This window comes from Cervus canadensis, chromosome 25 (genome assembly GCF_019320065.1).
Source record: "Cervus canadensis isolate Bull #8, Minnesota chromosome 25, ASM1932006v1, whole genome shotgun sequence".
NCBI lineage: Eukaryota > Metazoa > Chordata > Mammalia > Artiodactyla > Cervidae > Cervus > Cervus canadensis.
The window spans coordinates 5,781,951-5,806,753 of NC_057410.1; the positions used below are offsets into that span (position 1 = coordinate 5,781,951).

Consider the following 24,803-nt stretch of genomic DNA (forward strand, 5'->3'; position numbering starts at 1 on the left):
AGGTGGCCAAAGGATTAGAGTTTCAGCTTCAGCATCTATCCTTCCAATGAATATTCAGGACTGATTTCCTTTAGGATAGATGGGTTGGATCTCCTTGCAGTCCAAGGGACTCTCAAGTCTTCTCCAACACCACAGTTCAAAAGCATCAATTCTTCAGCACTCAGCTTTCTTTTTGATCCAACTCTCACATCCATACATGACTCCTGGAAAAACCATAGATTTGACTAGATGGACCTTTGTTTGCAAAGTAATATCTCTGCTTTTTAATATGCTATCTAGGTTGGTCATAACTTTCCTTCCAAGGAGCAAGCATCTTTTAATTTCATGGCCGCAGTCACCATCTGCAGTGATTTTGGAGCTCAAGAAAATAAAGCCTTTCACTGTTTCCATTGTTTCCCATCTATTTGCCATGAAGTGATTGGACTGGATGCCATGATCTTAATTTTCTGAATGTTGAGTTTTAAGCCAAGATTCCCTCATGGCTCAGATGGTAGAGTCTGCCTGCAATGTGGGAGACCCAAGTTCAATCCCTGGGTTGGGACGATCCCCTGGAGAAGGAAATGGCAACCCACTCCAGTATTCTTGCCTGGAAAATTCCATGGACAGAGGAGCCTGACAAGCTACAGTCCATGGAGTCGCAAAGAGTCAGACACAACTGTGCGACTTCACTTTCACTTTTGCTTTCTGCCATAAGGGTCATGTCATCTGCATAATCGAGGTTATTGGTATTTCTCCCAGCAATCTTGATTCCAGCTGGTGCTTCATCCAAAACAAAGTTGGGTTACAGTAATTCCCCATTATCCATGGTTTCACTTTTTTTTGGTTTCAGCTACCCAATGTCAACATGTTCCAAAAACAGTAAGTAGAATATTCCAGACATAAACACATCATAAATTCTAAACTGCACGTCATGCTCAGTAGCATGATGAAATCTCACAGTGCCCTGCCCAGACCCGCCTGAACATGAATCTTTGCTTTGTCCAGTATATGTATTCTGACTGTAAATCAACATTATCAGATCAGCTATCAGGGGATCACAGTACTTGTGTTCAAGTCATCTTTGTTTTACTTCATAACAGTTCCAAAGCACCAGAGTAGTAATGCTGCAATTCAGAGATACCAAAGAGAAGCTGTAGAGTGCCTCCTATAAATGAAAAGGTGGAAGTTCTTGACTTAATAACGAAAAAAAAATTGTGTACCTACGTTGTTAAGCTCTGTGGTAAGAATGAATCTTCCACTGGTGAAATTCAGAAGGAGGAAAAAAATTCACCCTAGCGCTGCTGTCAGAGTTCAAACTGCAGAAGTTAAGGTCACAGTGCATAAGTGCTCGGTTAAGATGGAAAAGGCATTACCTTTGTACATTAATTTTCATCACAGTATATTGCTATAATTGTTTTCTTTTATCATTAGTTATTATTTTAATCTCTTACTGTGCATCATAGGTATGTATGTGTAGGAAAAGACAATATATATATATATATATACAGCCTGGTACTACCCTTGGTTTCATGCATCTGCTTGGGGTCTTAGAATGTATCCCCCATGGATTAGAGGGGGTTATTAGGAAGCAGTTGAACTCTAGATATTGCGGAAAATGTTATTTAGGAAAATCCAGAATTGCAGAAAAAGCAACACAAAGACTTTAGAAAACTGTATATCTCATTTTATTCTGCTTGGAATAGTCTAGAATTAGAGTAATCTGTAAAACACAGAAGTAACTCCAAGGATCATAAAGGTAAGCCTGTTTTTGAAGATGAATTGAGAAATTAGAGGATGTTAATTCTAAGGAAAGGATGACTAAAAGATGTGTGCCTGAAAATATTGAAAGGATCATTACACAGAAGGAATAGTCATGTGATGCCTTGTTATCTGTTTTCAACTGGTTGCAATTATGCAGAAATTATTACTTCTAACTATGGAAATAGATGCATATGAACGCAGATGAACAAATATATAAATATATACAGACATGAGAAAAATTTTCAAACAAGTTCAAATGATTTGATATTTCAAAAACTGAAACTGCTGATTGTGGCAATATATTAAAAAAGCTGAAGACTAGTCAGGAGTATTGCATTGAGTTGGCCAAAAAGTTCAGTTGGGAAAGCCAAATGAACTTTCTGGCTAACCTGACAGAACAGTCATGCTCTGATTAATGGTTACAGTAAATGACCTCCAAGAATTTTTCACTTCTGAAATTTTGAGTTAATTGGTTAACTTGGAAAGAGCAAATGTTCAGCATTAATAATAACACTGGAAAAATAATACATACTTGGCTAATAAGAGGTGGTTCTAGAAGCACTTAATAATTTATGTAAAGATGTAGATTATGGGGGGCAGCTGATGCTTTAAAAGATGAGAGTTTTTATAAACCAGTACCTTCTCATTATTCATTGAATAATTTCTTCCCTAGAAAAGCCACATGAGACTTCATGAGAATTCCACTTTAAATTAATTCTACATTTCAGCCAATAAAGACTTACTTCAGCCTTGAACTTCATAATGACATGGAGTGGCAGGCATCTCCTGTTTGAAAAAGATTCTTATTTAAGTGGTTTTCTGAGAAATACTTCAAGGCATTTTCAGTAAGACTGAAATCTGGTCAAGTAGTGTTTCAATGTTGCTATATTCAGAACTGAATCATATATATGGAGTCATTTGTCAAAATAGAAGGACAAGTTTGCTTTATTTTTATAGTAACACAAAAGAAAGTAGAATTTTCTACATATTTTCTACCCGCTGTTACTTCTTTGGGATACAAAATTTACATTACCGAGACTAAAGTCATTTTGATATAGGTTAAAATGAATCATTTTTATAGAAACTAGGCTTTAAAGCTCATTACACCCAAAGATTTCCATTATGATCTAATTTGAAATGAAAGTAAACAGAAATAATAATTTTATTCTTCTAAAGTAAGAAGTCACTGTGCTTCAATAAAATATCGCAAAACATAGTTATAGAGAAGTAACAAACTGGCTAAAAAGCACGACTCATGAACAATTATCAGCCATGTGAGAATAATCTATTATTAGGTCATAGAAAATCATCTTTGTCTATGAGGGATAACTTGTTGTTTTCTCATCCCTAGGTGGTATATTTTTTCCTGCCTCAAAAACACTGCACAAAGCAACTTTATCTGGAGTATTACAAAACTTAGAAGTAATATACACAGTGTATATCTATATATTACATATAAACTATCTAAAATTCAAAGAAAGCTACCATTATGTTGAACTTAGGACCACGTACAGAAATGGTGTATAAGTTAAAAGGAATTAAGAATGATGAAATAGTCTATACTTGAAGGGGTAGCTGGTGGTTCCTGGGAAAACGGTAGAGAATAAACAGAAATTTCATAAATAGAAGAAGTCAAATGATAAACTGAGAATGCAATTGCTTGAGTTGACACTGGAAATCTTGGGTGCCTAAGATAGCTGCAGCCTAATCGTATCTACAGCAGTTGTAGCACTGACAAAAATACAGGAGTTTCTTTACTGTGACACAGGCCATTCAGTGAGACTTACTAAAGTGTAAATACATTCAAATTTTTAATTTACAGTACTCTTAATACTTTTTACCTAGGTTCCCTTGTTTACTCTATGACACTATCTCTTCGGGGGAAAAAAGCATATGGAGAGTCCAAATATGCCCAAGAGCTTAGGTACCCCCAGATTCTGGCTCCCAATATCCCAAGCCTCACATTTCTCATCACCTTATAAGGTCAGGACAACTGACATAGAGACCTCGAAATATCACATCATGAAGCACTGTGCCTCTATGATCAATCTTTGATTTATCAATAAGAATAGGATCTTTAGCACAGAAATTGTCCCTGTGAGGATTTGGTATAAGAGAAGCCATATTTGAGACATTAAAAAAAAAAAATCCCCTCAACAAAGACTTACTGTATAGCATAGGGAACTGTACTCAATATCTTGTAAAAATCCATGATGGAAAAGAATCTGAAAAAGAATACACACACACACACACACACACACACACACACACACATAATTGAATCACTCCGGTGTACACCTAAAACTAACACAACATTGTAAATCAAGTGTACTTCAATTTTTAAAAATCCCCTCAAGGGATGAGTTAGGTTAGTACCCTTTGGGGAAGAAACTACTGATTTTCCAAAGAGAGTATCTCAGCACTTGGAAATACAACCTTATTACTGAAGTTTCCCAGTGTGTCCAGAGGCACAAGCAATCATTTGCTAACTCTAAAGTATAAAGCACTTTGCTGCTAGCACTCACATAAACAATCCATAAAATAAGGTTCTGTAAAAATATAAAACATCTGACATACCAACATACCTTGTGGAAAGATTCCAGGATGTTCCTATTAATAAAATAGATATATAGTTGCCTAAATCCATTTTGAAAAAGGAAAAGTCTTAGCTGTTCAGTTGTGTCTGACTCTTTGCAACACTATGGACTGTCCATTCTCAACCCCATTCTCTGTCGCGGAATTCTCCAGGCAAGAATACTGGAGAAAGTAGTCATTCCCTTCCCCTGGGGATCTTCCGAACCCAGGGAGAGAACTAGGTCTCTTGCATTGCAGACAGTCGTTACCATCTGAACCACCAGGGAAGCCCATTTCCTAAGATCATAATTCCTTGACTAACACTCCAATAGAATGGTTGTGTTCAAATAACCAGAGAATCCATTATATTAAAAAAAACTTTTATTTCACTTTGAGGACATTAAAAGTAATATCAACCTATACTTTGAAATAAATATATTCAGAGTCCTGATTCAAAGTCCAGATTCTCTTAGAAAAATGAAACTTTACCTAAGGAACAACAAAGTCAACCTTGAAAAATGGCAATTCCAGAACTGATCAATACTAATACAAAATCCCAGAGTATCTTCACAGGTAGTGTCATTGCAGGTCTAATATACTAGATATTAGAGGTTTTTTTCCTATGCTTATTAACATAGTGTAATTATTGTGGTTTGACATTTGATATTCTATAGCATATTTTCATCCAAGTTTTTAAGAAAATGTTCTCAATTTTTCTTTTTATCAAAAAATATACATATTCGGTTTCAATAGCTTTTTCTAAATGGTTAGATTCAAGTTCAGAAATACCTCTGAAAGATGAAAGGGATTCATCCCAGTACTTCTACCAAGGTAATATTCTTGGTAGTAATTCTACCAGATATTTTCATTAATGATACAATTTCTTAAAAGTTCATGACTTATGTGAGAATTCTGTACTCTGATAAAATAAGATCACAAATCCAAAACAAATTCAAGTCAGAAATCTCTAAAGAATAACTGGTTATAAATCTTTCTGTGATATCCAAGTTGACTTGATTAGAGCTACTATCTTTGTTTATGTAACTTGAATATTATTTCACTTAAAAACTTGATTTGTGGTTAAATGAGATTTGTAACCTAAAACAATTGCCTGGCCAAAGGCAGCCCTGAGAATGACAGTCACATTTTAGAAAGGTGTTTCATTTCCTTCATACAGACACAAAGAAATTTCAACAGCTGTGAAGTTACAGTGGCCAAAGTTCTGCAATTTCAAAATCCAAGCTGTTAGTCTAGAAAAACTAAAGACTTGAATTTTATCCCCCAGAGGTATTTCATCAGATCAGTCATGTTGCGATCATAGCTTGCAGTCCTATCTTCCTTCTTACTTCCCACACAGATTCCTCATCCTTCCCTGAGTCCCGCTCCAGCCCTGACACATTTCCTCCTGTTACAAATCCTTCAGTCAGTCATTACACATCCTCCTTCTCCTGCTTTCACCAACCTTCTCAGGCTGGCACATATTTATGCATTTTCTAGTAATTTTACTTCTTCTTCAGTGCTAAGATGGACTTGGCTCTATCATTTCTTTTGCTGTTTATATACCAGTGCACATGCTTTCTCTTTATTTGTCTGTGAGTAGGTAAGATTTTATTAAATACTCATTGTGTTCAGATTTTCATTAGATAAACATGTTTTTCTTTTAGTTGATGAGTTCCTTGAGAGCACAATGATCTAATTCACTTTGATAGTCTCTTGGTGCCTAAATAGTATCTGGCATGTAATAAATGTGCAACATATATTTGTTGAATGAATGAATGATATATAAATTATCAGGAAACTAAATGGAAAGAAAAAACCAATCGGAATTTGATATTATTTCTGAAAATAAATTGTCTTCAATATTTGATACATATAAATACTTTGAAAAACTACAGCATGTAAAATGTTTAAGGAAAATATGTTAGGATACATGTATCCCCATGTCAACATATTTGACCTAAAAAGACTGAAATTTCTTCATTTTTTAAATGAATTCATTTACACAGTTTATTTAACATAAATTTTAAGAATATATATATTGCAAAGAAAGAAAGTGCTTTATCTTTGACCCAAATGTCCCCAAGGCATGAGCATTGTAGAGGAGTATTTGCTACAGTGCTTCATAGTTTTAGAATAGCATATCTTTGTTAGGAAACAAACACAACAGTAGGAGTGGTTTTACTTAAGTAACATCTATTTTGAGATAAGACCTTTGCAGAGTTAGGCAACAACACATAGGCCATAGCTACTACACAAACACAATTAAAATGGCATGCTAACATGTTTTTTCCCTGAATTCTCTATTAGTGGGGCTGTCACTTTAATCTATAGCTGATTTTCACTTATTTTTATAGCTCTAATGTTTCAAGTCAGGAAAAAAATTATTGATTTTCTCAGCATTAACCTTCCAATGAACTAGTTATAACTTTAAAATATATTATCAAGCAGATAGATCTTTTTTTTCTAACAGGTAACACTCAGTTTCCTCTAAACACTCCTATAGATGCACATTTGCAAAAGCATTTTAATTTCATGTATGGGCTTGCTTATTATATATATCATATTTCAAAATAGCAAGAAAATGTTTCCTTTATGACTCACACTTTAATTTTATTTCCCAAGAAATGCCTTTCAAAACTATCAATATTTATAAAACTATTATTGGTAAAAATTAAAAATTTTGTATATAGTAGAAACTATAATGAGTTATGGCACTTTGAAAGAAATTTCATATGCATTATCATTTTTTTTACCTCTATACCAATCCAGTGTAGGAAAATGAATACCTATTACTCCTATTTTAAGATACCCTAATATCTCAAGGTTAATATATTTCACTCAAGGGCATTCAGCTCAAACCCTAAATTCTCCTGACTCCAAATTTTCTTCTTTTTTCACCACTCTGTAAAGTAGCTTAGGCACCATTTCAAATTAGTTTTACAGTTTGCACATCCTACAAATGCGGTCTTCTCTCATATCCACTGTGAACTTATAAACGATTTATTTGGGGAAGTAGACATGCTCATCATGAGTAATCAGCTAAGTAGTCATTTTGTTTGGTAATTTAATATCCAATCTTGTGTCCTGTTGATTTTATTTTATTGACATCCAAATATCATGACCAGACTTGATTTAGTAAGTGACTTCCTATTATACAGACACCCAATACATTAGTGATACACAAATGGAACTCACCATATGAAAAAATAGAGACTGTAGTGAAGTTGCTCGGTCGTGTCCAACTCTTTGTGACCCCATGGACTGTGGCCTACCAGGCTCCTCCGTCCATGGAATTTTCCAGGCCAGAGTACTGGAGTGGGTTGCCATTTCCTTCTCCAGGGGATCTTCCCAACCCAGAGACCAAACCCAGGTCTCCGGCATTGCAAGCAGATGCTTTACCATCTGAGCCATGAGGGAAGCCCAATAGAGACTATAGAAGATATTAAACATATTTTCCAGTGACCTGATAATTTGTGTTATTATAAAATTATAGAACAGTATGATTTGGTGATCTGATAAAAAAGGTATTCACAGAAGAAGTCTAGTGTGACTGAAAAAAAATTTTAAGTGTCAATAAGCCATCATCTCTTTGTTATGACACTGTGAAAAAAAATACAAATAAAACAAACTATAAGATATATAAAAGAATTTTTTCCTATGAACTCACAAATGTATAGATTACTGATCCAGTAGGTTACATTAGCTCCTCTAAGTCCTTATATCAAATGCTACTAGGAATTTTTATAATGATTAATGAGAGGAAAAGAATATTACTATGAAACAGCAATCATAGTAATGAAAATTGATTAACTCTGGGTCATTCACTTGCAACAAGAGTAGTATCATCCCCCAAGAGGGTGAAAATTGCTTCATGGGAACCATGAAAAAATTATGGAAAACTCTTTCCTTCTTTACCTACAAAAATCAGAGATACACATGTAGCACATAAATAGATACAAAATTTCAAGGGGGTGAAAATCAATTAGAAAAAAAAAAATCTAAAAATCTCCTTAGAGAGCAAAAGTAGAAAAATAGTTGAAAAACACTGCTCTAGGTAAATAAGCATTAGCAAATTCTGCAGTAAGTTAAAAAAAAAATCAAAACTCGTTTGACATCCTTTAAGTGTTGCTAGGTGATTATGATCAGTCATAGGAATACATTATAAAAATTCCCCAAAATGAGTTATGAAATGCTTATTGATAACTGTGCAATGTCTAGTATATACACCTGGATTTAACTAAACATTTTTAAATTAATGAATGGTCCACAGTCAAAAGAGAACAAATGTTTCATGATTTTCATCTCTTTTTTTTAAGCACATAACTATGCAATAATGATATAACTTCATTCAGTGAGTATCAAAACCACCAACACCAAAACTATACCCTCATAAAATAGTAAAATTCACTCCTCTCTTAGAAGACTTGCTTTGAGTTTATTACAAAAACGAAAAATTCCTGAAAGCAGGGAAACAAAGCTACAGTAAAAAAAATATTCCTTTCATAGCCCAAATAAATAATAAATATGAAAGCATACTAGAAATAATATGTAGGATTACTTCATCTGTTTTAACTTTAAATATTCAGAATTTCCCTAATTCTATACCTCTAAGTATAAAGATAGTATGCCTCCAACACTGAATATACAATAGAAGGATAGATGCTAAAGCTAAAACTCCAATAATTTGGTCACCTGATGAGAACCAACTCGCTGGAAAAGACCCCGATGCTGGGAAAGACTGAAGGCAAAAGGAGAAAGGGGTGACAAAGGTTGAGATGGTTATATGGCATCATCAACTCAACGGACATGAATTTGCACAAACTCCAGGAGACAGTGAAAGACAGGGAAGTCTGGCACGCTGCAGTCCATGTGGTCACAAAGAGTCAGACAGGACTTAGCAACAGACAAACAACACTACCTCCAAGCACATCATAAACTGAAAGCAAAACCCAGTCTCTTAAAATAGAGGAAATATGGAGGAAAAGATTTCTTAAATGTAATTTTTAAACTATTTTTTTGAAAGTCAATAATTAATTCTGGAATGCTAGACCCACCACCACTAAAACAGGAAGAAAAGACTAAGAATACTTGCTATCACCATTAATTCCTCAAACCCTTTTATAGCTTCTGTTCAATGGTTTGAAACATGAAATCTTTTAAAGAAAAGACCCTATTATAACTTCATTTATGCTACATACTCTTAGGAACAGGTGATGCCTGAATACCTGAATCCATCTTCATAGAGTTTTTGAAGCACTATGTTAAAGCTCTTAAAGCATTAACAAAAAAATTACACAAATAATTCATTGAGTACAATTATAATAAGAGAGGTAAAGGAAACAAGGTACTGTGTGACCCAGTCACAGAGAAACTAGGAGGGTAAGAAATGTTTTCTGGGGGAGATACTGGACATCAGTGAAGGCTTGCAGTTAGCTAGACAAATAAAGCAATGAAAAAGTGAAAAGAACAAAGAAGGAAATGTGGCAAAAAAGGGCACAGGGCCTTCAAGAAAGTGTAAAAGACAATATGTCTGGACCACCTTGAGTTAGAGGAAGAAGAAGAAAAGAGACAAATGAGGGAGGGGTAAAACTAGCAACATTTATTTTTAGAAACTCACTTTACCCACTGTGTGGAAAACTGACTAGAGTTTGGAAATTTGTAATGAGAAAGAACTACAATAGTTCAGAGAAGACAGACAATAGTATTCTACAAGCAACGTGACAGCATCATTTAAAAAATACATTGCTGTCTGACCCAGGGAACTTAAACTGGGCCTCTGAAACAACCTAGAGGGGTAAGTGGGGCAGGAGGTGGGAGGGAGGTTAAGAGAGGGGCCACAGGTATACCTATGGCTGATTCATGTTGCTGTCTGGCAGAAACCGACACAATATTATAAGGCAATTATCCTTCAATTAAAAATACATAAATTTAGCTATTAAGAAAATTACAAGATCTAAAAATAAAATTTACAGAATCCCTACTTTGTATATCCATATCCTTCAGGAAAGATGGAACTTAATCAAAATAAAGATGAAGAAAGCTACAACAGAATGTGGAGGAAAATTTTGGGACTGGGAAAGAGACACATGCAAATAAAAGAGTCTATCAAGATAAAGAAGAGTATCAGAAAACTAAAAGAAAATGGCAAAATTTAAAACATTATGAGTGTTCTGATTTAAGATGGTGGATGGAAATAATACATTTAAGTAGGAGGCAACAACAACAAAATTTTAGAACCGATATCGTACTCAAGAAGCCTAGAAGTGGAGAACCATCAAAAGAATTAGGGACAGGAAGCTTCAGGTAGGTTTGGAAAGGATAAAGCGTTGAGGGCTATAATTAGAAGCACTGATAAAAGCTGTCTGAGAAGCAATTAAACCTTTAATTACTCTTGATCATTCTATGTCACCAGGTAGCTGTCTTACCTGCCAACCAGACAAAAGCTTGAAGATTTATTTGAGGGCGAGAAAGACAGAGGTGGCCTGTCTGGACTGGGCCACATAAACAGCAGAGGTTGTAGGCACCACACCGAATGAACTACAGAATGTTGATGTGAGACGCGCCTCCTCACCCTACCTGCTTTCACCTGTCAATTCTCACAGTCTCAGACAAGAGATTAAAGGATTCTTCTTGAAGGAATCTGGCCAATCCAAAAGAAAACTTAAATAGACTAACACTGGAAGTTCTCCAGTAAAAGCCCTGTCACATCATCTTGGGCTTTCAAGATAGCACTAGTGGTAGAGAACCCACCTGCCAATGCAGGAGACGTAAGAGATGCGGGTTCAGTCCCTGGGTCGGGAAGATCCCCTGGAGGAGGGCATGGCAACCCACTCCAGTGTTCTTGCCTGGAGAATCCCATGGACAGAGGAGCTTGGCAGGCTACAGTCCATAGCGTCACAAAGAGTAGGACATGACTGAAGTGACAGTACGCACATCATCTTGCTCTGAATCTCAAAGTCCACAAGCCCCACTAACCAACTCAACTTCCAGAGCAGTTTGGGATTATCAGTTATCTGAGGAAAATTTCTATTATGGAAGAAAGAAACTAAAGGAGCAAAGTAGGGAAAAAATCTAAGAGAAAAAAAGAGACTATGCAAGAAGAAATACTCATAAATGGAGCAGGGAGCTGGGGGCAGGTGGTGCAAGGCGTGGGCATGAGAACATTCAGAAAACAAAAATAGCACACAAAAATTAAAAGTATAAAAGAAGATATAAGATTTTGCACAAGTTTGGGCAATAAAGGTGAAGAAATCACCCATCCCCTCTCCTCCAAAAAGAGAGAGCAAAAGAACACTAAGAATATAGAAAAATATTAGAAGACAAGTTCAGGAGGTCAAACAGCCAAACAATAGGAAATCCAAAAATTGAACGAGGAGGAAAAAAGTGAAACTGGACAGAGAGATAGGAGCACGACTTAAATACAAAGTGAAAGTAAGGTTACCTTTGAAAACTTAAGTCTAAGCTTGAAAATATTCACTCAATAATTAAAAGGACAAAACCTAGATAAATATTGGCAATATATATAGTTTTTAATTTAAGGTGACCCAGGGATTGAACTCAGGTCTTCTGCATTGCAGGGAGATTCTCTACCATCTGAGCCATCAGGGAAGTCCTAAATTTAAAGAAACTATGTTAAAAGGATTCAGGTACTCCACACCCACCATCACTCCACCACAAATAAAAAAGAAAAAAGAAAAATTACCCAGAGCTAGTAAAAGAACAAACCTGGTTGAAAACACACATTGTCTGGAGTTCTGAAGCTGTGCTTCTGCATATGATATGCAAATGCACTGACCAGGCAAAACGTAAACTACTGGTAACAACACAAAGTGTTAATCCTTTATAAAGAGCTCTCCTAAATAGGGTCACCTAATAAAAACAGTGGAGAAATTACAAGAAAACATAATCAATAAAAAATATCAAGAGTCAATAAACCAATAAAATTTGATCTTTAATAACTAAAAATTGCAAATTAAAACAGGATGAAATTGACAAAAATTAGTTAGAATGATAAATCTCAAGGACTCCAAATTGGTCTGCTCAAGTGTTGACAATAGTGTGTAAGCTCTTTGCTGATGGGAATATGAATAGGGATGTTTGCAATTTTTCAATACATATCAAAACACACACATTTTAATGTGCATCATCATAATAAACCAATCTGCCTGCAATGCAGGTTTGATTCCTGGGTGGGAAGACCACTGGAGAAGGGATAGGCTACACACTCCAGTATTCCTGGGCTTCCCTGGTGGCTCAGCTGGTAAAGAATCTGCCTGCAGTGCAGAGTACCTGGGTTCGATCCCTGGGTTGGGAAGATCCCCTGGAGAAGGGAACAGCTACCCACGCCAGTATTCTGACCTGGAGAATTTCATGGACTGTATATAGTCCCTGGGGTTGCAAAGAGTTGGACAAGACTGAGAGACTTTCACTTTCAATTCATGAATATATTACATATGTTACATCATTTTAATTTTATCAGTGCTTCTTTTATACTTTCCAAATATTCTAAAATGAACACGTTATTTTTATAGTTAAAAATATCATTTTTAAAACATGTTAAAATTTAAGCCATTTGAACTAGTACTCCATCACTGCAAATCTAGTCTAATAAATAGATATGGGAAAAAGCAATTGCACATATAAATGTTTACTGCAGCTTTATTTTTACTACAGGAAAAATAAACAGCTCTAATATCCAATTATATAGTATATGTTTAAATAAATATCTTCACAGGAAAGATAAAGAAGGGCTCACAATATAATAAGAAAGGAGAAAAATCTACAGATACAGTATATTTCCAATATTATATAAATAATATTTGAAAGTTAATAATTTTATATGTATAGGATTACAGGCAGATGGTGATTGCAGCCATGAAATTAAAAGACACTTACTCTTTCGAAGGAAAGTTATGACCAACCTAGATAGCATATTTAAAAGCAGAGACATTACTTTGCCAACATCCATCTGGTCAAGGCTATGGTTTTTCCAGTGGTCAGGTATGGATGTGAGAGCTGGACAGCGAAAAACGCTGAGCACCGAAAAATTAATGCTTTTGAACTGTGGTGTTGGAGAAGACTCTTGAGAGTCCCTTGGACTGCAAGGAGATCCAACCAGTCCATCCTCAAGGAGATCAGTCCAGGGTGTTCACTGGAAGGACTGATGCTGAAGCTGAAACTCATATACTTTGGCCACCTCATGCGGAGCTGACTCATTGGAAAAGACCCTAATACTGGGAGAGATTGAGGGCAGGAGGAGAAGGGGACAACAGAGGATGAGATGGTTGGATGGCATCACCAACTCGATGGACATGAGTTTGGGTAAACTCCGCGAGTTGGTGATGGACAGGGAGGCCTGGCATGCCACGATTCATGGGGTTGCAAAGCATCGGACATGACTGAGCGACTGAACTGAACTGAGGATTACAGGTGTTTTAAAATTCCTTTTTTATATTTTATACATTTTCAAATTTTCTCTGACAACAGTGAGACACTCTATGTTCTGAAAAACTACAAACAATTTATAAACATTAAATTTGAAAGCCATATAAACTGAAAATATACAATGGATGTAACCAAGGTTTAAAAGTTATCTAAGGTTTTCAAACATCAATGAAAGAAGTATTAAACCATCAAAGGAATCAATGAATAACTCAAATATTAGAAAATGAAAATAATTCAAATATTAACTATCCATTAACAGAAAAATATAAATTAAAATATGAATAAGAGACTCTGTCAGGACCTTCTACCTTAACAAAGATATTTATTTGTAGCCAATATTTTCAGACTGGTGAGAAGCAAAGTTTTATATACTTCTGTGAAGGAATAAAAGGTAATTCAACAAAATGTATAAATATTCCTGCGGCAGCTACTGGTCATTTTCTTTCAACATATATTTTTTATATTCCTATCTGTATTGAAGTGGGCTTAAATACTAGATTCCTCAGACTTTCTTGCCAGCTGGCTTCTGGTTAGATTCTGCACATGGTAGTGTGGCCCCCACAAAGATGCAAGCCTAGTTCTTCCTGAAAAGCACCCACTGCAAAGAATGGCCTCCAGTAACTCCACCTGTGGATCTATGGTAGGATCCTGGCAAGTCCACACTTCATTTGGGTGGCAAGCAGGCAGTGACACCATAGCCCATTATGAGACTCCCTCCAATGGGCAGCCTTTGCTCCAGGACTCAGAATCGGCCTGGCCAAGACATTTTCAAAACTGTGCTGAAGTTTCAGGTTCTTCCTGCTCAAGCCTCCTTCCTTCTTTCTCTTCTTTCACAGGTGTCAAGCCTTCCTCCTGGTCTGAAGACTCACCCCATCTACTCCTGCTCCCTCCCTCTTTATACTTCAAAAGTATTCCCCACAATAAACAATTGTGCACATTGAATTCTGTCCTGGAGTCTGCTTCTTGGAGGAAGGCGCTCATAAGAAAGAGGGAGTCCAATTTTTTTCTCCTGCTTCTGGCTTCAGAAGTGCTAAGGGAGATTGTGTGAATGTCTGTTGACTTCAGTGGCATTTGCTGAGAGTCTAGCAGTGCTGGAGGCCCATGGGCTCTTGGAATCTCCTGGGAGAATTGGATTCAGGCTTCTGGCTTAGAAGCAATGGAAGTGATCCCCAAAGCACCAAGAGTGCTTCAGCAGCCTCAACAACAAACACTATAAGCTGGAGCTCTGGTTAACTCCCGGCTTCCCTGGTGGCTCAGCTGGTAAAGAATCTGCCTGCAGGAAGTTCTGGGTTCAATCCCTGGCTTGGGAAGATCCCCTGGAGAAGGCAATGTCTACCAGTATTCTGGTCTGGGGTAGAGAAGGGAACAGCTACCCACTCCAGTATTTTGGCCTGGAGAATCCCATGGACTGTATAACTGTATAGCCCAAGGGGTCACAGAGAGTCAGACATGACTGAGAGACTTTCACTTCACTGGGTAACTCTTTTTTGTTTTGCTTTCCCATCCCTATGGGCAGTTATAGCTTTCTAAAGCTAATCAATGTCTGAATAGTAACATCACAACTCCGTTTCATTCTCCACCTCTTTCAACACTGTTGTAATCAATTCCTTATTTTAAACCACTTACTGTGATTTCCTTTTTCCTGAGTGAATGCTGAATGACACAAACCTAATCATTTCATTCTTCTTCACCTCAAATGTTCTCACTTGCGTTAACTATGCAAATAAATTTAAAATGAACAAAATGCATTAATAAAATATAATTGATAACTAATTGATATTAATATCAAATATAAATTAAAATTCTCACAAAATGTTTTTATATTAGTATTAACAAACAAAATAGTCTCAAAGAAATCTAACCTCAAATATTTTCTTATGTAATTTAGGGTATATTATTACAGTGTTTTTTCATGTCCCAATTAAAAAATGTTTTTATGGATAGTTTTAGATATATAAAAAATATATCTAGATATATATTTAGATATATAAGGGCTTCACTGATAGCTCAGTTGGTAAAGAATCCACCTGCAAGCAGGAGATCACGGTTTGATTCCTGTGTTAGGAAGATCCCCTGGAGATAGGAAAGGCTATCCACTCCAGTATTCTTGGATTTCCCTTGTGGCTCAGCTGGTAAAGAATTTGCCTGCAATGTGGGAGACCTGGGTTCTATCCCTGGGTTGGGAAGATCTCCTGGAGAAGGGAAAGGCTACCCACTCCAGTATTCTGGCCTAGAGAATTCCATGGACTAGTCCATGGTGTTGCAAAGAGTGGGACAGGATTAAGCAACTTCCACTTTCATTTTAGATATATAAGTAAATACACATTATTTGTTGCTATTTTGTTGCTTTTCAGTCACGTTCAGTCGCCAAGTTGTGTCTGACTCTTTGCTACTCTTAGGGACTGCAGCACACCAGGCTTCCATGTCCCTCACCATCTCCCAGAGTTTGCCCAAGTTCATGTCCATTGAATAATTAATGCCATTCAACTATCTCATCCTCTGTCACCATCTTCTTCTTCTGCCTTCAATCTTTCCCAGCATCAGGGTCTTTTCTAATGAGTCAGCTATTCACATTAGGTGGTCAAAGTATTGGAGCTTCAGCATCAGTCCTTCCAAAGAGTGTTCAGGGTTTATTTCCTTTAAGATTGACTGGTTTGAGATGGTTTCACAGGTGAATTCTACCAAAAATTTAGAGATGACCTAACATCTATCGTACTCAAACTCTTTCAGAAAATTGCAGAGGAAAGTAAACTGCCAAACTAATTCTATGAGGCCACCATCACCCTAATACCAAAACCAGACAAAAGATGCCACACACACAAAAAGAAAACTACAGACCATTATCACTGATGAACATAGATGCAAAAATCCTTAACAAAATTCTAGAAAACAGAATCCAACAATATGTTAAAAAGATCATACATCATGACCAAGTGGGCTTTATCCCAGGGATGCAAGGACTCTTCAATATTCACAAATCAATCAATGTGATACACCACATTAACAAATTGAAAGATAAAAGTCATATGATTATCTCAATAGATGCAGAGAAAGCCTTTGACAAAATTCAACATCCATTTATGATAAAAACCCTCCAGAAAGCAGGCATAGAAGGAACATACCTCAACATAATAAAAGCCATATATGATAAACCCACAGCAAACATTATCCTCAATGGTGAAAAATTGAAAGCATTTCCCCTAAAGTCAGGAACAAGACAAGGGTGCCCACTCTTACCACTACTATTCAACATAGTTTTGGAAGTTTTAGCCATAGCAATCAGAGAAGAAAAAGAAATAAAAGTATTCCAGATTGGAAGTGAAGAAGCAAAACTCTCACTGCTTGCAGATGACATGATCCTCTACATAGAAAACCCTAAAGACACCACCAGAAAATTACTAGAGCTAATCAGTGAATATAGTAAAGTTGCAGGATATAAAATTAACATGCAGAAATCCCTTGCATTCCTATACACTAACAATGAGAAAACAGAAAGTGAAATTAAGGAAACAATTCCATTCACCATTGCATGAAAAGAATAAAATACTTAGGAATAAATTTACCTAAAGAAACAAAAGACCTATGTATAGAAAACTATAAAACACTGATGAAAGAAATCAAAGATGACACAAATAGATGGAGAAATATACCATGTTCATGGGTTGGGAGAATCAACATAGTGAAAATGAGTATATTAGCCAAAGCAATCTAGACATTCAATGCAATCCCTATCAAGCTACCAACGGTATTTTTCACAGAACTAGAATTTCACAATTTGTATGGAAATACAAAAAACCTCGAATAGCCAAAACAACCTTGAGAAAGAAGAAGGGAACAGGAGGAATCAATCTGCCTGACTTCAGACTATACTACAAAGCTACAGTCATTAAGACAGTATAGTACTGGCACAAAGACAAAAATATAGATCAATGGAATAAAATAGACAGCCCAGAGATAAATCCACACACCTATGGACACCTTATCTTTGACAAAGGAGGCAAGGATATACAATGGAAAAAAGACAACCTCTTTAACAAGTGGTGCTGGGAAAACTGGTCAACCACTTGTAAAAGAATGAAACTAGAACACTTGCTAACACCATACACAAACATAAACTCAAAATGGATTAAAGATCTAAACATAAGACCAGAAACTATAAAACTCCTAGAGGAAAACATAGACAAAACACTCTCTGACATAAATCACAGCAGGATCCTCTATGACCCACCTCTCAGAGTAATAGAAATAAAAGCAAAAATAAACAAATGGGACCTAATTAAACTTAAAAGCTTTTGCACTACAAAGGAAACTATAAGCAAGGTGAAAAACCAGCCTTCAAAATGGGAGAAATAATAGCCAATGAAGCAACTGACAAAGAATTAATCTAAACAATATACAAGCAGCTCCTGCAGCTCAATACCAGAAAAATAAATGACCCAATCAAAAAATAGGCCAAAGAACTAAACAGACATTTCTCCAAAGAAGACATACAGATGGCTAATAAACACATGAAAAGATGCTCAACATCACTCATTATCAGAGAAACACACATCAAAACCACAATGAGGTACCATGTCACTCCTGTCAGAATGGCTGCTATCCAAAAATCTACAAACAATAAATGCTGGAGAGGGTGTGGAGAAAAGGGAACCCTCTTACACTGTTGGTGGGAATGCAAACTAGTACAGCCACTATGGAGAACAGTGTGGAGATTTCTTAAAAAACTGGAAATAGAACTGCCATATGAGCCAGCAATCCCACTGCTGGGCATACACACTGAGGAAATCAGAATAGAAAGAGACACGTGTACCCCAATGTTCATCTCAGGACTGTTTACAATAGCCAGGACATGGAAGCAACCTAGATGTCCATCAACAGATGAATGGATAAGAAAGCTGTGGTACACATACACAATGGAATATTACTCAGCCATTAAAAAGAATATATTTGAATCAGTTCTAATGAGGTGGATGAAACTGGAGCCTATTATCCAGAGTGAAGTAAGTCAGAAAGAAAAACACCAATACAGTATACTAACACATATATATGGAATTTAGAAAGATGGTAACAATGACCCTATATGCGAGACAGCAAAAGAGACACAGATGTAAAGAATAGACTTTTGAACTCTGTGGGAGAAGGCGAGGGTGGGATGATTTGAGAGAATAGCATTGAAACATGTATATTACCATATATGAAATAGATCGCCAGTCCAGGTTGGATGCATGAGACAAGTGCTCAGGGCTGGTGCACTGGGATGACCCAGAGGGATGGGATGGGGAGGGAGGTGGGAGGGGGGTTCAGGATGGGGGACACATGTACACCCATGGCTGATTCATGTCAATGTATGGCAAAAACCACTACAATATTGTAAAGTAATTAGCCTCCAATTAAAATAAATAAATAAAACAATTGACTGGTTTGATCTCCTTGCTTTCCAAGGGACTCTCAAGAGTCTTCTCCAGCACCAGTTTGAAAGTGTCAATTCTTTGGTGCTCTGCCTTCTTTATTGTCTAGCTCTCACATCCGTACATGACTACTGGAAAGACCATAGCCTTGACTATATGGACCTTTGTTGGCCAAACTTATGTCTTTGCTTTTTAACAGTGTCTAGGTTTGTCACAGCTTTCCTACCAAGAAGCAATTGTCTTCTAATGTAGCACTTATTGCTAATTATACTACTAAGTGGGGAAAAAGATAAATTTGAATGTGTACTTATCATATATTGCCTATAGAGTTTTATTCAGAAAAATATAATTGGGGCAAATTGTGCACCTGTGAACCAAAGTGCATGTACAATAATGTCCACAGCATCATTAGCAAAAACAGCCAACAACTGGAAAAACCCATATGCCCACCACAGTAAAAGATAAATGCATCACATTCTTCTTACACAATGGACTCCTATGTCACAATGTGGATGAATCACAAGAAAAAAAAAATGTTGAGGGAAGAAGCAAATAACACTTTTAAAAATGCCTAACATAGGATCCCAATTTAACAGAATTAAAAAATATACAAAATAATAGGCATAAGAAGTCAAGGAGGAGTACCTCTGTGGGCAAAGGGTTGTAATCAGGAAGAGGGATAAGGAACTTCGGGTGGCTGGTAATATTTTATTTACTGTCCTGGTTGGTATTTTACACAATTGCTATCTTTATAATTGTTATTTTGAGTGTACATATGTGTTTTGTGCACTATTCTATATACATGAGATATCTTAATATTAAAAAGAGGAGGAAAATCAGGATATAAAAGGGTAAAATTCAGGAAAACAGCAACTTAATCTACATCATTTAAATCAGAATCACCAAGACCATGGTCACAAAAAGAGTTGGGCACGACTCAGTGACTAAACAATAACAACACCGCCAGCCCAGAGCTGCACAGTCTCTCAACTAGTCCATGTCAGTAAATGTACAAATAAATAACAAGTGAATGAACAGAATGCTCTCAAACATGTTTAATGCATTCATAAATTAAATCAGATGAAAATATGACCACATGCCATCTAATTAATTCTATGTGCACGAATTATGGGTAATTTGATTTCTCTTCTTGTTATTTTTCTTTCTTACCAAAGCTTCTCAAATAAAAATGCATCACTTTGAAAATTCAATAAAATAAATAACAAAATGTATTGTTAAAAGTCGAAAGTAGAGTCAGTTGATGTTATGGCTATTTTTCTTTCTCTCAGGCCTTTAATCTAATTGTTCTCATACACAAGACCCTTGAAACACTATGAATTATAAATCAAGGTTCTTAAATTTTGGTGTACATCATAGTCAACTGCAAACCAGCACAAGAGAACGTAGTAACATCCTAGCTAAATTAGATCAAACAATTTTAACTGAATATGACCCCAAAGGATCTGCTCCAGCCACATGCCCTGTTTAACTGCACACACCATCCTCCTTGCTTTATGTCCTTGGGACACAGTGATCTTGTTTTTGCTCCAAAGCATTCTCTTCCTTCGTGTTTTAGCACCTCTGCACAGGCTACCAATCCTACCTGGATGCCAGCTCCTACTCTCCATTTAGACCTTAATTCAAATGTCTCTTCCCTAGAAAAGACTTTCCTGATTGCCTTCCACCCATTTTGTACTTTATATACTCTTATCCTGAATATCTCTAAATACTTTAATACAATTTATAATTAACTATCTATTTGCTCAATTATCAAATTAATGTTTTTCACACCTACTATTTTGTAAGTTCCACAGAGCATGGACCAAGCTTGTGCTGGTCACTTATTAACCTGACCTAAAACCCAACACTTAACAAATACTCAATATGTATTTTGTATATTTCAAAGTGAGAAAAGGAGGTCACAGAATTTTATACTGTTTTTGAAAGGGTAACAGTGGTTATTTTGGAACATGAAATTATGAATGACTTTTATTTCTGCCTCTTTTGCTTATCTATATTTTTAAAATGTCAATTATTGTTGTTGTTCAGTCACTCAGTTGTGTCCAACTCTTTGTGACCCCATGGACTATAGCATGCCAGGCTTCCCTGTCCTTTACTATCTCCCAGAGCTTGATCAAACTCACGTCTATTGAGGCAGAGATGCTATCCAACAATCTTGTCCTCTGTTGCCCCCTTCTCCTCTTGCCTTCAACCTTTCCCAATCAGGGTCTTTTCCAATGAGTCAGCTCTTAGTGCCAGGTGGCCAAAGTACTGTCACTAGTAAATATTTATTGTTTTGGAATTAAAACAAAATTTGTTTTAATGAATATATATATATATATATATATATATATATATATATATATATATATATTTTGTTTGTTTGTTTGTTTACTGGGTAACTGGTTGGAGAAATGAATAAACTATCAAATGAACCAACAAATAAATCAAGAAATACCAAAGGAAAAAACCTAAATGGCTGCTCTCTCACGTAGGCTTTAGGCTGAAAATCACAGTTTAACTTTTTTCTGAAAAAATTTCATTTTATCAAAAGTTCCAACTCAGATTAGTAATCACCTAATATGACACTGAAGGATAACATATAATCAAATGAACTTTAAAAAAAAAATGTGTGTATGTTTAACTCTCATCTGTGTATATCTCACAAATACAGATCACTTTCCAACTCAAACATTCAACAATGATTCATTCTATCTAGATGTAGTTTGGATATGATGGGTAAAGGAAGAAAAGGCAAGAAAACGATCTTCTAAGATTAACAACTATGTTTTTCTATTGGGAACTTGGCATCCTAAACTGAAATATTTCCTCTCTGATCTTCACTATCTGAAGCTATCCCTAATGTAATTTCTCCCAAGTGGAAACAGTGTTTATACTGTTTGATTGCCACAATGCTCTGAGTTAATCACTACACCCTTCCCCAAATGCCCAGCCTGAAACAACTGTGAGAATTCAGGACAGAATATCTGTGGAGATGTGTCTGTGTGTGAGGGACTTTTAGTGCCCAAAGCTCGGAACACTTTATTAAGCAGGCGACGACATTTTCTGATTTTACTCATTTTTCGAATACAAATGCTCTAGATTTCTACAGTGTTTCTACGTTGCGTTCAAAAAACAGAGTGAAGCTATTCTCCAACTGGTTGCTCTTGAGAACACAGTGCTATGGCACTGGTATTTGGAAGAGCTATTTATTTTGTTGTTCCATCCCCTACACTTACCTGCTCTGTATGATCTCATCTCTCACCACTCTCTTCCTTACATCTCTGCTCTACACGCAGCAGCCTCGCTGCTCCTCATTCTCCAGGCATGCTCCTGTTTGAAAGTGTTCATACTTATTTACTGTTCTGCCTGGAACATCCTTCCCTCAGATATTTTCATGGCTAGTTCCACTAGAAACTTTAGGTCTTACCCAAAGGCCCTCTTGAGCAATTCTCATACCTCTTTCGTCCTTTCTTTTTTCCATAGCATTTATACCATAAAACTGTTTTCCTTTTTATTCTATCTTGCCACCTCTTAGATAAAAACTCCACAAGTACAAAATTTTTGCCTTTTATATGTACTTCTATGTTCTCAGTCCTTATTGTGGGTACTCGAAAACGACTGAGTAAAACAAATTTTCCATCAGAATTATTCAGTCTAAAATATTCCTGTGCAAACTACCAACAGACTCTATGAGTCTAGCAACCCTGGTTCCCAGAAGGGAAAGTGTGAACGAGGGGAAACAATAAGAGTCCTACTAAACATACAGCTTCAGTCACTGCCTACTCAGCACCAAATAGGACTCTTGAGAGTCCCCTGGACTGCAAGGAGATCAAACCAGCAGACCCTGAAGGAAATCAACCCTGAATACTCAATGAAAGGACTGATGCTGAAGCTCCAATACTGTGGCCACCTGATGCAAACAGCTAACTCACTGGAAAAATCTCTGGTGTTGGGAGAGATTGAAGGCAGAAGGAGAAGAGGGTGACAGAGGATGAGATGGATGAATGGCATCAGCGATTCAATGGACATGAACTTGGGCAAACTCTGGGAGATGGTGAGGGACAGAGACGCCAGGTGTGCTGCAGTTCATGGGGTTGCAAAGAGACGAACACAACTGAGCAACTGAAAACAACAGCCCCATAGACAAGCAAGAAAAAAAAAGGGAGTTAAATAGTGATGAGGCTAATGACCTCAACGGTCACAAGGATGAGGGTAGTTGCTACATACCAGGACAGAATAAAATAGGTTAGGCCCTCAAATAGTCCACTAACATATTTCTGGCAACCCCAATGCCCAGTTACAACTATAAATTTTTAAGTTTGTAAGTACAACAACCCCAGAATTAAGAGCATGATAACACAAAGCTTAGAACCCTCAGCTGTGTTCAGTTCAGTTCACTTGCTCAGTCGTGTCTGACTCTCTGAGACACCATGAACTGCAGCACGCCAGGCCTCCCTGTCCATCTTCAACTCCCGGAGTCCACCCAAACCCATGTCCATCGAGTCAGTGATGCCATCCAACCATCCCATCCTCTGTCGCCCCCTTCTCCTCCTACCCTCAATCTTTCCCAGCATCAGGTCTTTTCCAATGAGTCAGCTCTTCACATCAGGTGGCCAAAGTATTGGAGTTTCAGCCTCAACATCAGTCCTTCCAATGAACACCCAGGACTGATCTCCTTTAGGATGGACTGGTTGGATCTCCTTGTAGTCCAAGGGACTCTCAAGAGTCTTCTCTAACACCACAGTTCAAAAGCATCAATTCTTCGGATCTCACCTTTCTTTATCGTCCAACTCTCACATCCATACATGACCACTGGAAAAACCATAGCCTTGACCAGATGGACCTTTGTTGGCAAAGTACTGCTTCTGCTTTTTAACATGCTATCTAGGTTGGTCATCACTTTCCTTCCAAGGAGTAAGTGTCTTTTAATTTCATGGCTGCAATCACCATCTGCAGTGATTTTGGAGCCCAGAAAAATAAAGTCAGCCACTGTTTCCACTGTTTCCCCATCTACTTGCCATGAAGTGATGGGACCAGATGCCATGATCTTAGTTTTCTGAATGTTGAGTTTTAAGTCAACTTTTCACTCTCCTCTTTCACTTTCATCAAGAGGCTCTTTAGTTCTTCTTCACTTTCTGCCATAAGGGTGGTGTCATCTTCATCTGAGGTTATTGATATTTCTCCCGGCAATCTTGATTCCAGCTTGTGCTTCTTCCAGCCCAGTGTTTCTCATGATGTACTCTGCATATAAGTTAAATAAGCAGGGTGACAATATACAGCCTTGACGTACTCCTTTTCCTCTTTAGAACCAGTCTGTTGTTCCATGTCCAGTTCTAACTGTTGCTTCCTGACCAGCATACAGGTTTCTCAAGAGGCAGGTCAGGTGGTCTGGTATTCCCATCTCTTGAAGAATTTTCCACAGTTTATTGTGATCCACACAATCAAAGGCTTTGGCATAGTCAATATAGCAGAAATAGATGTTTTTCTGGAACTCTTGCTTTTTCGATGATCCAGTGGATGTTGGCAATTTGATCTCTGGTTCCTCTGCCTTTTCTAAAACCAGCTTGAACATCTGGAAGTTCATGGTTCACGTATTGCTGAAGCCTGGCTTGGAGAATTTTAAGCATTGCTTTA

At 36.9% G+C, this 24,803-nt stretch overlaps 1 protein-coding gene across 3 annotated transcripts in view; it reads right to left on the reverse strand.

Annotated features, from left to right (window-relative positions):
* Positions 1 to 24,803, reverse strand: part of TAFA2 (TAFA chemokine like family member 2) — a 562,584-nt gene that overhangs the window by 128,243 nt on the left and 409,538 nt on the right. The window lies entirely within an intron of this gene.